Source organism: Myotis yumanensis, unplaced genomic scaffold (assembly GCF_028538775.1).
Source record: "Myotis yumanensis isolate MYYU_CA2020_CCGP unplaced genomic scaffold, mMyoYum1.0.hap1 SCAF_8, whole genome shotgun sequence".
NCBI lineage: Eukaryota > Metazoa > Chordata > Mammalia > Chiroptera > Vespertilionidae > Myotis > Myotis yumanensis.
Genome location: NW_027223759.1, coordinates 14,652,400 through 14,664,450, shown reverse-complemented (window position 1 = coordinate 14,664,450; position 12,051 = coordinate 14,652,400).

The following is a 12,051-nucleotide window of genomic DNA, read 5'->3' as shown; positions in this document are numbered from 1 at the left end:
CTTGACCAGAATCGAACCTGGGACCCTTCAGTCCGCAGGCCGACGCTCTATCCACTGAGCCAAACCGGTCAGGGCTCCCATTAACTTTTAATATCTGGGAATAAATTCTAGGTTCCTTTTCTATTTTTCTTTAGTCTCCAATCAGACTTGTTTCCAGGAATGTTGAAGCCAGATGTAAGAGATGATATGGTCAGTGGTCATCTGGTCACTTCTCAAGGTCACATACAATATGGATTAAATCAATATTATTGTTGATAATAAAAGCTAGATAAGTCCAGTTTATTACAATTGTAATCAAGCAGGAAAGAATTAGTGGAGGTTAAACTCAGTTGCTTGCAGTGTTGTACCTGGTCAGAAGCAGTGATGAACTGATAGTTTTCAACTGGTTCAGGCCACTGGTGCATTGATTACCTGTGGGCAGAAGACATAACCAAGTCCTGGTGGCACCTCTGAATTGGAGTTTTCTAGTCACAGAGCGTTTTCTCAGCATCTGCCATACACAGGCCATATCACCGTGTGGGATTCTGGGCCACTGCGGTTGTTATTCTTGGACACCCTTTTATTCCCAGAGGGTTTCCCATGATTTCCCAGATGCGACTGATCACTTGGGTTTTGTTTGTTGCACGCTGATGAATCTACAAGCCCAAGCACATATTTGATGAGAACATAAATGGGTTCCCGCATGTGAATTACTTCTAGGTGTTCTGGTGTGGAAAGGATGAGGAAGTACCAATTCATATCTTTCCCGTAAAAGTAGCTCTTAAACAAAACAATAAGCAAAATGTCGGTCAAAAATAGCTGCGAAGGTTTCTACCAAAACCTTGGGTTCTGCAGTCAGTACTCTCCTGGCTGAGCTCCCCTGTGATGATGAGGAAGCACGGTCATTCCAGGCCCAGCACGATTTATGAGCAGGGAGCGTAGAGCAGGATGCCGGCAGCCACTGTGAACCATAAATCACTGTGCATTTGGTGGGAAAAGAAGAGTGGGATTGGTGACAGAGGAGACAAGACTTGGGATGTTGAACACATGATACAACACACAGATGATGTAGTATAGAATTGTACACTTGGAACCTACACACTTTTGTTAACGAATGCAACCCCAGTAATTAAAAAACGACAACCATGGGTTTGGACCGTGTATGAATGATTTACATCTTAAGCACCAAAAGTGCACATTTTGCCCAGCCGGTGTGGCTCCGTGGGTGAGCATTGCCTCACGCACCAAGCGGTCACCAGTTCAATTCCAGGTCAAGGCACATGCCCGGTTTGCAGGCTTGACCCCTCAGTGGGGGACATGCAGGAAGCAGCCCATCGATGTTTCTCTCTAATCGATGTTTCAATCTCTCTCCCTCTCCCTTCCTCATTCTCTCAAATCAATAAAAACATATTGTAAAAATAAAAAAAATAAATGTGCACATTTTTTCTAAAAGTAGAGGCCATTTCTTCCTATAAGAAAAGTAACATAGATTTAATATAGAAAATTAAAAATACAGAAAATTATAAAAAAGAGAACTTATCTTAACTATAACCACTACTCAGAGATTACCATTGTTAATATTTTATTTACTAATACATACTACAAATATGTATGCGTGTATATATATATATTAGTCATTTTTAAGAATATTGACTTCTGTACATATATTTGTTAAGAGAACATGATTGAAAACTGAAATATCAATTTCTCAAAGACTTCAAGTTACAGTGAAAAGTTGCATAACATAGATGTAATAAGTTATTTGCACATTATAGCAATCTGTGCATTAACTCTTTTACCACTACTAATAATAGCTATTATTAACATCCCTAATAACAATATTATTAACAATTCATAACAATTAGTATTGACATATTGGTAACAGAAGAAAGAATATCTCGCTGGGAGATATAAGTCCCAGCCCAAAGTTATGATCAGACATAAGACAATGAACTGTATTAAGCCTCCGTGTCCTCAAATGTACAATAAAAATCTTGGGGCTAGATGAAGTCTGAGGCCTTTTCGGCTATAAAATCCTGTCCAAGTCTTGTTTTGGAATATGGGCACTTACTGAGATGCATTTCCTCAGATGCCAAATTTTACTTTCAAATATTTTATCTGAAATACACCTATTTTCAAGCCAAGAAAAATGGACCGCATTTTTGAAGACTCTTCCCAGGCTTTGAAGATGGGGCTTATTTACAGAGACCAATTTGTTGCTCTGCATTATTTTAGCGTGTAACTCTGTTCCATTCCTGAAGCTTCCTAGCGTCTGAGCCTTCGGGAAGGGGGGTGGGGGTGGAGGAGGCTTATTACCATGGAGATAGATGGGAGCAAATGGTCACATCATCAAAAGCAAACTAGAAATGTACAAAGCTTTTGTGATGCTGATCTTTTTTTTTTTTTTAAGTAAGGAGAAGAAGAAGGGAAAAAGGCACAAATAAAAGGACAGATCTCTCTCATTAAATCCAACACTAATTTAGTAATCAGTGAAATAAAGGTACCCTTGAGAGCCCGCTGCCAGGAGCAGTACAACAAAGAAGCACAAAAGGTTGCCGGCTGCCAGGTGTAATTTCAGGTACTCCAAATGCACTTGGACCCCCTGTGCTCCTGGCTTTTCTTTCCTGATTGCCATCTTCGCGGTGGAGTCGAGCTACCCATTTAGTCGCCCTCGTGTGCTATCCAAATATTTAGGAGGAGGAAAATTGCAGGAAAATAACCTTTAATTTTATGATTCTCCAAAGGAAACTGTTGAAAATCAAGAGGTATGGGAAGCTAAGAATGAGCGTTAACTTATTTTTGTTTGTTACCTATCACTCTGCATAACCTGGAAATCATTCTGACCGTGGGGTAAGAGTCAAAGTTGGGATAAGAGTTACATTTTACAGAAAGTAGCTTATATCAGAGTAAAGCCACCATCAATTAAATTGCTCATATTTTGTCGCTTCTCGGCCTTTTGGCTAAGATTGCGTGTAGATCGTTCGTATTTATATAGCTTTTCTATTAACTCCATTCGTTGCTTCATTTTACTCTGGAAGAGGCTGCCAAAAGCCTAAAGGCAGAAAAGATTTATACTCAGTTCTTCATAAATACTCCAAAGAAAGAAATCACTTAAGAACAAACATATAAAAGTTAAACTTGGCGAGATTCTGCCTTGAGCTTTCAGTCTATAAATTAGAAATAGTAATTTCATGCTTTGGGGATGTGTTAGAGATTGAGGTGATGTTTTTAAAAGTCTTTTGTGCTATTCAGAGGAAAATGCATTTTACACTCTACTTTAAAATGTGAATTATGAGAAAATTTCTCTTCTTCCTCCCCCCCACTTCAGACTTCTTTTCTTTGCTTACAGAAGTAAGAGAGAAGACTAATCACAATTATAGAGACATTAATTCCTTTTTTTAAAGACATTAATTTCTTTAATTGATCTATAGATTCAATGTAGAACCAAACAAAAGCACCAAGGTGTTTTTTGTTTTACTTGAAAAAATAATACTAAGGTTCATCAGGAAATGGAAATGAGGAATAAGGAAAATTCTGAAAAAAAGAGTAAGGGGGATGTACTTAATACAACGATATATTAAAATGCATTATAAAGTTATAGTAATTAAAATCTTTTGTACTAGAGAGGAAATAGTTGAACAGACTAGAATAGAATGATCAGAAATAAACCCAAATACATATGTGAATTTAATGTGTAAGAAAGGTAGATGAGTCCAATATATGTGAGGTAAGAAGGAAGACATATTAATAAATAGCAATGGGTAAACTGGATAGGAATAAAAAATAAAATGAGTCCTTTACCATATTTTTTTTTAATCAAAAAACTTTCCAGAATATTCGGTTTTAGAGGTTAAAAAAAAAAAATTATGCCCAGCTGGCGTGGCTCAGTGGTTGAGCATCGACCTATGAACCAGAAGGTCACGGTTCGATTCCCTGTCAGGACACATGCCCAGATTAGGGCTTAATCCCCAGTGTGGGGCATGCAGGAGGCAGCGGATCAATGATACTCATCATTGATGTTTCTATCTCTATCTCTCTCTCCCTTTCCTTTCCTCTTTGAAATCAATAAAAATACATTTTTTAAAAGAAAAAAATTATAACATTAGTAGTTCAAACTTTGGTGAATTTACTATTTGGTGAATAATCTTGTTATACAAAAACTAAGGTACAGAATCCTAAAGTCTTAAAGGAAGAAAAAAATCTCTTCCCAGTGTTGTCTCCCACAATTTTACCTTCTGCACTAGCCTTACAAGTTGATGTACAAAATGTTTGCCTTATCTGCTATTTCTATCACAGTCAGACTGAAGATCAGACTTCAGTCACACATTTTCCCTGGAGCAAGCGTGGGGAATGTCCGGCCCGCAGGCCGTATAAGGTCTGAGAAATCATTTGGTCTGGCCCTGCCAAGGCATTAGGGGTGAGTTAATTAAATGTTTGACCAAATATAGCAGGCTAATTTTTAAGCTGATAATTTTGCATGGCCTGCAAATGATATTATAAATAGCCAAATGGCCCTTCGCAGAAAAAAGGTTCCTCCACCCCAGCCAACTGCAGTAATTATAATTACTTCCTCATAAGCTCACCCAACAATTCACATCGTTGGGTTCACTCTGCAATAGAAGAGATGCCAACACCTCCACACAGAGATGGGTCTTTATAGAATTCTCCCTCTTCCCCTCTCTTCCCTTCCCCCCATTATTAATCCCTCTCTGGACTGGCTGCTTCCCATCTCCATTTAAAACTTTTCAAGAGTGTCCAATTATAAATGACCCAGAAAGTATGGCACAGTCCAAGGCAGGTTGGCTCAGTGGATGGAGCGTCAGCCTGCAGACTGAAGGGTCCTGGGTTCGATTGCAGTCAAGGGCATGTACCTCCGTTGCAGGCTCGATTCCACACTCTGGTTCGGGTGGATGCAGGAGGCAACCTATCGATGTGTCTCTCTCACATCAATGTTTCTCTCTCTGTCTCTCCCCCTCCCTCCCACTCTCTCTAAAAATCAATGGGAAAAAATATCCTGCCCAGCTGGTATAGCTCAGCATTTGAGCATCGACCTATGAACCAGGAAGTCATGGTTTGATTCCTGGTCAGGGCACATGCCCGGGCTATGGACTCGATCCCCAGTGGGGAATGTGCAGCAGGCGACCGATCAATGATTCTCTCTCATCATTGACTAGAGGCCCAGTGCATGAAATTAGTGCATGGGTAGGGTCCCTAGGCCTGACCAGCGATCAGGGACGATTGGGGCCTTCCGGCTGCCGGCAGGGGCCTTCCTTTGTTCTGTGCTGCCCCCTGGTGATCAGCGCATGTCATAGTGAGCGATCGAACTCCTGGTCTCCTGGTCGAACTCCGGAGGGGACACTTTGTATATTAGCCTTTTATATATATAGACTAGAGGCCCAATGCATGAAATTCGTGCAAGAGTAGGCCTTCCTTCCGCAGCATCAGCTTCCCTCTGGCACCCAGGACCCAGGCTGGCTTCCCTCAGGCCCCGGCTTCATCCGGAAGGATGTCTGGTCTAATTAGCATATTACCCTTTTATTATTATAGATGTTTCTATCTCTCTCTCCTTCCCCCTTTCTTTCTCTGACATCAATAAAAATATATCCTCAGGTGAGGATTAACAAAAAAAATTTTTTTAAAGTGTGGCACCATGGAAGTTCAGGTCCCCCTAGGTTAAGTGCTGAGAGGGAACAGAGAGGAAAACCACTGTAGCAGTGACTTCTGGAGCTTGTAGTTTTCCATGCCCGGCACTAAGCTTATAGCATCAGAAAAATCAAGCAGCAGGCTGGTGGAGTGGGGTAGCCCCAAACTGCAAGCAAGTCAAATGTCCATCAACAGTAGAGCGAATAAACAAAATACAGTTGTACTGTAATGGACATGTGTGTGTTATGGTGAGCATGGAAGAGAACACCAGGAGTGGTGACAATGAATGAACTATGGCTGCATGGAGTGACATGGGTGAAGCATGTCAACCACCAAGAAAGAGAAAAGCAGCCCCTGGAGGCCAGGAGCTGATCTGCAACTATCAGTCAGCCACTCACAGGCTGGTTGGGGCTCGGTGGAGCACAAATGAGTTCACACAATAGAACATCAGACAAGGCCTGTCTGTGACCACCGCTGATCAAGACAGAAACAAGATGACCTGACCACAGACAAAACATGAATGTTATTGCCAAACCACAAAATGACCAAATATCCCCTTACGTAACCAATGGAGGACGGCTGCTGCTTTCCCGCTGTGGCCTTCGCCTGGGTCTCGCCCTCCTCCTTCCAGGTAAGATACAGTGTGACACCCAACCACAGAACTGCCTCCGCTTCCTGACCAGGGGTATCCAGCCAGAGCAAATCACCCAACACAAGCCCAAATCCTGTAATAAATGTGAACACCCTCTTGCCCAGCTGGTGTGGCTCGGTGGTTGAGCATCAACCTATGAACTAGGAGGTCAGGGTTCGATTCCCGGTCAGGGCACATGCCCTGGGGTTGCAGGCTCGATCCCCACTGGGGCGGGGCGGGGGGGTGCAGGAGGCAGCCAATCAATGATTCTCTGTCATCATTGATGTTTCTATCTCTCTCTCCCTCCCCCTTCCTCTCTGAAATCAATAAAAAAATATATTTTTTAAAAAAGTGAACCCCCTCTTACTGAGATGTGTGATCTCTCTGACCGTGAGGAGTAGCAAGCCCCACTGCAGAACGTGCCTGTTTGACTGCAGGGCGCAGATGCATTGAATTGAGTGAAAGACAGCAGTCCCCCCAAAATATAAACTTCCATGTACATGAAGTGAACCAAAGTCAATACTAATTAAATAGTTTAGAGATGCATTGCCAGGTAGACAGTAAAACTACAGAAAGAAGAATAAGGAAATGATTATGCCAGATGTTGGTGGAGTGTTAGTTCTCAGGGGAAGGCAGGCATGGGAGGAGTTGAGGCTTGACCATGGAGTGGGCACCAGTGGCCCAGGTGAAAATGAGCAGAAGCCTGGAGGCTGACCTGCCAGCTGTGGGGGTGACCTCTTCTCCAGATGTGCCTGAGAGAGAAGAGGACTCAAGCATATGCCACCAGACAGGGAATGGAATCAGGAGCATGCCACCTGATAAAGCTGCAGTCCAGACATAGCTGACTTGATTCGGGGATGAGTAAGAAAACACAGCGGCCTAGGAAAGAACTTTTACGGAATAGGAGAAAAGAAACCATCTCCAGGAGTCTCCAGGGAAGGGCTGGCCCAGGAATTAGTTTACTGTAGGATACTGAAGAAAACGTCAGGAACATTTTTATTGCTTTAAAAGAGAAAAGGGGGGGAGAGGGGAAAGAGAGAGAGAGAGAAAATGTTAGAAACACTAGCTGCCTCCTGCACTTGCCCTGACCAGCAACCGAATCAGCCACCTTTCGGTGTACCCGGTGTACCAGATGATGCTCCAACCAGTTGAGCCACCAGCCAGGGCCCAAGATGGGCTTTTTAAAACAGGAGGGTTATGAGTTAAAGGAATGAAATAAAATAAGAAGACAGGATGAAATGAAAATGCAACCAGATTTTTCCTTTTTAAGGAAGAATGATGCGATCAGGAAAGATGGGAAGGAAGTTAAAACTGAACACTGGAATATTTTTAAAACTGCGTTGGAGGGCCCTAGTCTGTTTGGCTCAGTGGCTAGAGCATCGGCCCGAGGACTGAAGGGTCCTGGGTTCAATTCCAGTCAAGGGCATGTACCTCAGTTTCAGGCTCAATCCCTGGCCTCAGTTGGGATGCATGCAGGAGGCAGCCAATCCATGTGTCTCTCTCACATCGATATTTCTCTCTCTGTGTCTCCCCATATCCCTTCTACTTCCTCTAAAAATCAGTGGGAAAATATTATCTGGTGAGGATTAACAACAACAACTACATTGGAGGTACAGCAAAATTGATGCTGTAGTGAAGCAGAGGACAAGTTAAATAACTCCCAAAATACAGAGAAAAGGACAAGGAGGTGAAAAGGGAAGCTGATAGAAATGAAGGCTAGAGAGCAATGCGGAGCAAGTCAACTGCTACTTGGGAAGAACCCAGAACAAGTGAGAAGACACAATCTCCAGAGATCTGAGGGAAGAGTGATCTCCATGAGGGTGAGGGTGAGGGTGAGGACGGCTGACGCAGTCCTGGTGGACTCGGGACCAGAACTGCTCAGAAAGGAGGCTTGTGCTTTAAACTGCAGTGATGAGCGACTGCAGGTCGGGCTGGGTGGGGTCCTTCAGTTGTATCAGAAAGAGTAAGTAAATCAGAACCCTGCTAGAATAGATCCCAGATAAGGTAATGTATGAATGAATATTAACAGATACTTAGCTAGATCAAAAGTGCTAAATCTGCTAAGTCAATTAAGAACAACCCACACTCAGACATATTCGGACAAAATTTTTGACCCACAGGATTGAAGGGGGAAAATGCTACCACATCCATTTTCTCCCCTTAAAGAAAAAAAAAAAACACACCTAAAAACAGACAAATAAAAAAAAGTAGGACCTGTTACAAATTTACCTTCCTCTGCCACACAAAATTCCTAATGACAATGAACCAACATGTACAGAATGCTAGGGAATGAGATTCAGATCTAATAGTACTTAGCTATGTTTTCATTCAGAGAATGGCATATAAAGACATCTCCTAGTCACAAACACTCAGGAAGGATGCAACCCGTGTACCTTCTTCAAAATTACTTAAAGGAGGTGGACCCCAGCAGACTGAGGATTGGTAAGTCATTTCTAACCATACCCCGGAGTGAGGTGGATGCTGAGGTGTGGGGGAGATGGCACTTGGTTGGGATGTCTGTGAGGAGGATTCTCTGGAAGGTCTGAGGCCTGGGGGCGGGGGGCCCGGGGGGCTTTGCCGAAGGCGGCAGCCCCTACCTTGACTTTTCCAAACAAGTCCGATCCCCTGGGGTGTTTTGCTAGAATCTCTATGTTTAGTCTTTTAGACCCGACCTTGTAGAAGCATATACTTTCTCAAGGATACTTACCCTGCTGATCTAGAGTTTAATTTTAGTTCAAGCGGTTATGACAATAAAAGCCCAAGGAGGCAGGCGAACATGGCTATTTGGCAGCGATAGCCAAGTAGTGCCTTAGCCAGCCGTGGGCAAACTACGGCCCGAGGGCCGAATCCAGCCCGTTTGAGATGAATAAAACTAAAAAAAAAAAAAAAAAAAAAAGACCGTACCCTTTTATGTAATGATGTTTACTTTGAATTTATATTAGTCCACACAAACACTCCATCCATGCTTTTGTTCCGGCCTCCGGTCCAGTTTAAGAACCCATGGTGGCCCTCGAGTCAAAAAGTTTGCCCGCCCCTGGTTAGCCCTCTCTTTCACAAAAATGTGTGTTTAGAGGAATCATCCATCCTTCGTTCGGGGTCTGCTGGTCAGCCCCGGCACTGAGGGCTGTGGATTTTTACTGGTCTACAACTCAACAGTGTAGGACTCAGCACCTTCTGTTGCTTTATCTGATAAACCACATACCTCTTTCATTAGCTTGTCAGGTCCTCGTGGCTGGGTACCTTGTTTTGCACGCTGTGTCCTGGGCAGTTGGAGAGCGTGAGATGTTCCTAGAACACATGCTGACGGAGGCTGGGAGACTTGCAGGTTTCCCAGTGATGGAGGCAGGGGTAAAGATTACGTAAGAGTTTGCAGCAGCCTCTTCCACTAGCGCCAGCTCCAGAAAACCTGTTTCTAGCCCTGGCTCTGAGCTTCAGTGCATCTGGAATCCATGCGTGTGACCGTGTGACGTTGCATAGGTTAAGGGACCGCGTACGGACCGGCCTCGGGAGGACAATTCCTTCTGTTCTCAGATTCTCTGAAAACACGACTTTATAATAAGACTTTCTTTACTTTCCAGACCGTTCCTAAAGTGGTGGACTCCTGAGCCTGGCTGTACAACCTGATTATAATGGAGCAGCCTGAATTGAGTGGCCGTAACTAAGTCTGAAATGCAAGCATGCGATTGACTTCTGGCTGTATTTTATAAAAGGAGGGATGGAATACGTGGGCTTGGTCAGCCCATTGTACAAATGCCTGGTCCCACTCAATGCAACTCGGGGTACACTCAGCTGGCCCCATGTAGGCCAGCCTGATGCCCACCTCTCCAGTACAGCCTAAGCAATAGAACCCCTTTTCTCCAACCAGTAGAAAACATCCCCAGTTTTGGGGGGTTTTTTGGAGGTGGGGCATAGACAATTGACACAATCCCACCATCCGCCTCTATGCCCGTATGTCTGGAGTGCTGAGACCCTCAATCCTTGATTTTCCTCTCTGGCTAAACACCTCATTCTCTTTCCCAGGAGGCACCATCAGAGCTTGTGTGTGTTTATTTGTGCCTCGTGAATCTATGTTCCTGCATAGAGGTCCACTCAGGGGAATAAGAATGTGCTTTTAGTTCTACGCCAGTAACTAGAAAATTAGTCTTTAATCCCATAGGAACGGAGACCTGGCCCTCTACACTGAGATGGGAAAATATGGGCTATCGGTAGTTCCCAAATGTAGCAGTCATGGGAACCTCTCAGGACACAAACCTTGGTTGAAATATTGCAAACAGGCATGAAGAAGGGGGGTGCAGTCCTTTGAATTGCTGTCTAAAATGTGACAAATATTTACTAAGCACTCAGGCCACAGACATTGTCCTGGGAACTGAGGACATAAAGATACACCAACACAGAAGTAATTATTGCCTATGGAGATTATGCTTTTCCCATGACACTTACTCATGAGAAGGTAGTTCTGAATAGAAGACCATTCAAACAAATATAAAAGTTTAATTGCAGGAGTGCTGTGAAGGAGGAGTGCATGGCGCCATAAATGCATGACATAGAAGTTGTTGACCTAGAAAGGCTGCAAGGGAAGGCTTTCCTGAACATCTGACTACTGAGCTGAGCGCTGAAGGATGAGTGGAGGCTACCAGTGCCAAAAGCATTCCAGGCAAAGATATGCAAATGCCTTGCGGCAGAAATCAGCATGATGTGGCCGGCGTGGCTCAGTGGCTGAGTGTCAACCTATGAGTCAGGAGGTCAGAGTTTGATTCCAGGTCAGGGCATATGCCAGGGTTGTGGGCTCAATCCCCAGTGGAGGGTGTGCAGGAGGTGACCATTCAGTAATTTTCCCTCATCATTGATGTTTCTCTCTCTCTCCCTCCCTCCCTCTCTGAAATCAATCCTATATAATAAAAGCCGAGCGACTGAATGGTGGAACAACCAGAACGACCTGTCGACCAGTCGCTATGACACGCACTGACCACCAGGGGGCAGACGCTCAATGCAGGAGCTGCCCCCTGGTGGTCAGTGCACTCCCACAGTGGGAGCGCCACTGGGCTGACCAGGATGAGCGGCACTCTCACAGCTGGACGATCCCTGCAGGCCACGCCCCCCACCAGTGCACGAATCCTGTGCACTGGGCCTCTAGTAAAAATATATTTTAAAGAAAGAAAGAAAGAAAGAAAAAGGCCCCAGTGCCTGCAAGACAGTTGGGAAGAGCAGGGTGCAAGATGTTGCTAGAGAAGAAGAAAGAGCCACACCATGTCAGGGTGGGGGTGGGGGTGGAGAGAGAATGCTGCTGGGAGATCAGCCAGGGGACTATAGCAGTCATCCAGAAGAGAGGAGAGGGAGGCTTGGTGTAGGCTTGGAGCAGAGGAAATGAGACGTGGACAGCTCGGGCCACTTCCCGGGTAAAACTAATAATGCAGGAGAGTCCCCCTGGTGAGATTCAAGCCTCCAGGAACGCCGGGTGTGTGAGGCCTCCGTTCTAGAGCTGGCTGATAATAACGCAGTAGGTTACATTCAGGTGGCCACACCAAGTTCAACATGTAAACGTGAGGTTAACTTCTAGCTTCAAATTTTAAAGGGAATAATGGGACGGGCAGTTTTTCTAGGGAAGCCGACTACTGGAAAATGAGTAGAAGCAGCCGGCGTGGAGAGCAATTGCCCAGGCGTGTCTTTCCGCTTTATCACCACTGAGTGATGCTGTTTCCAACCACAAGTTTCCCAAACACCAAGGGCCAAGGACCAGTCAGAGGAAGTGGGGGGAAATCACCTTGGAATAGAAGAGAGAAAGAGACAAAGATGTTTCC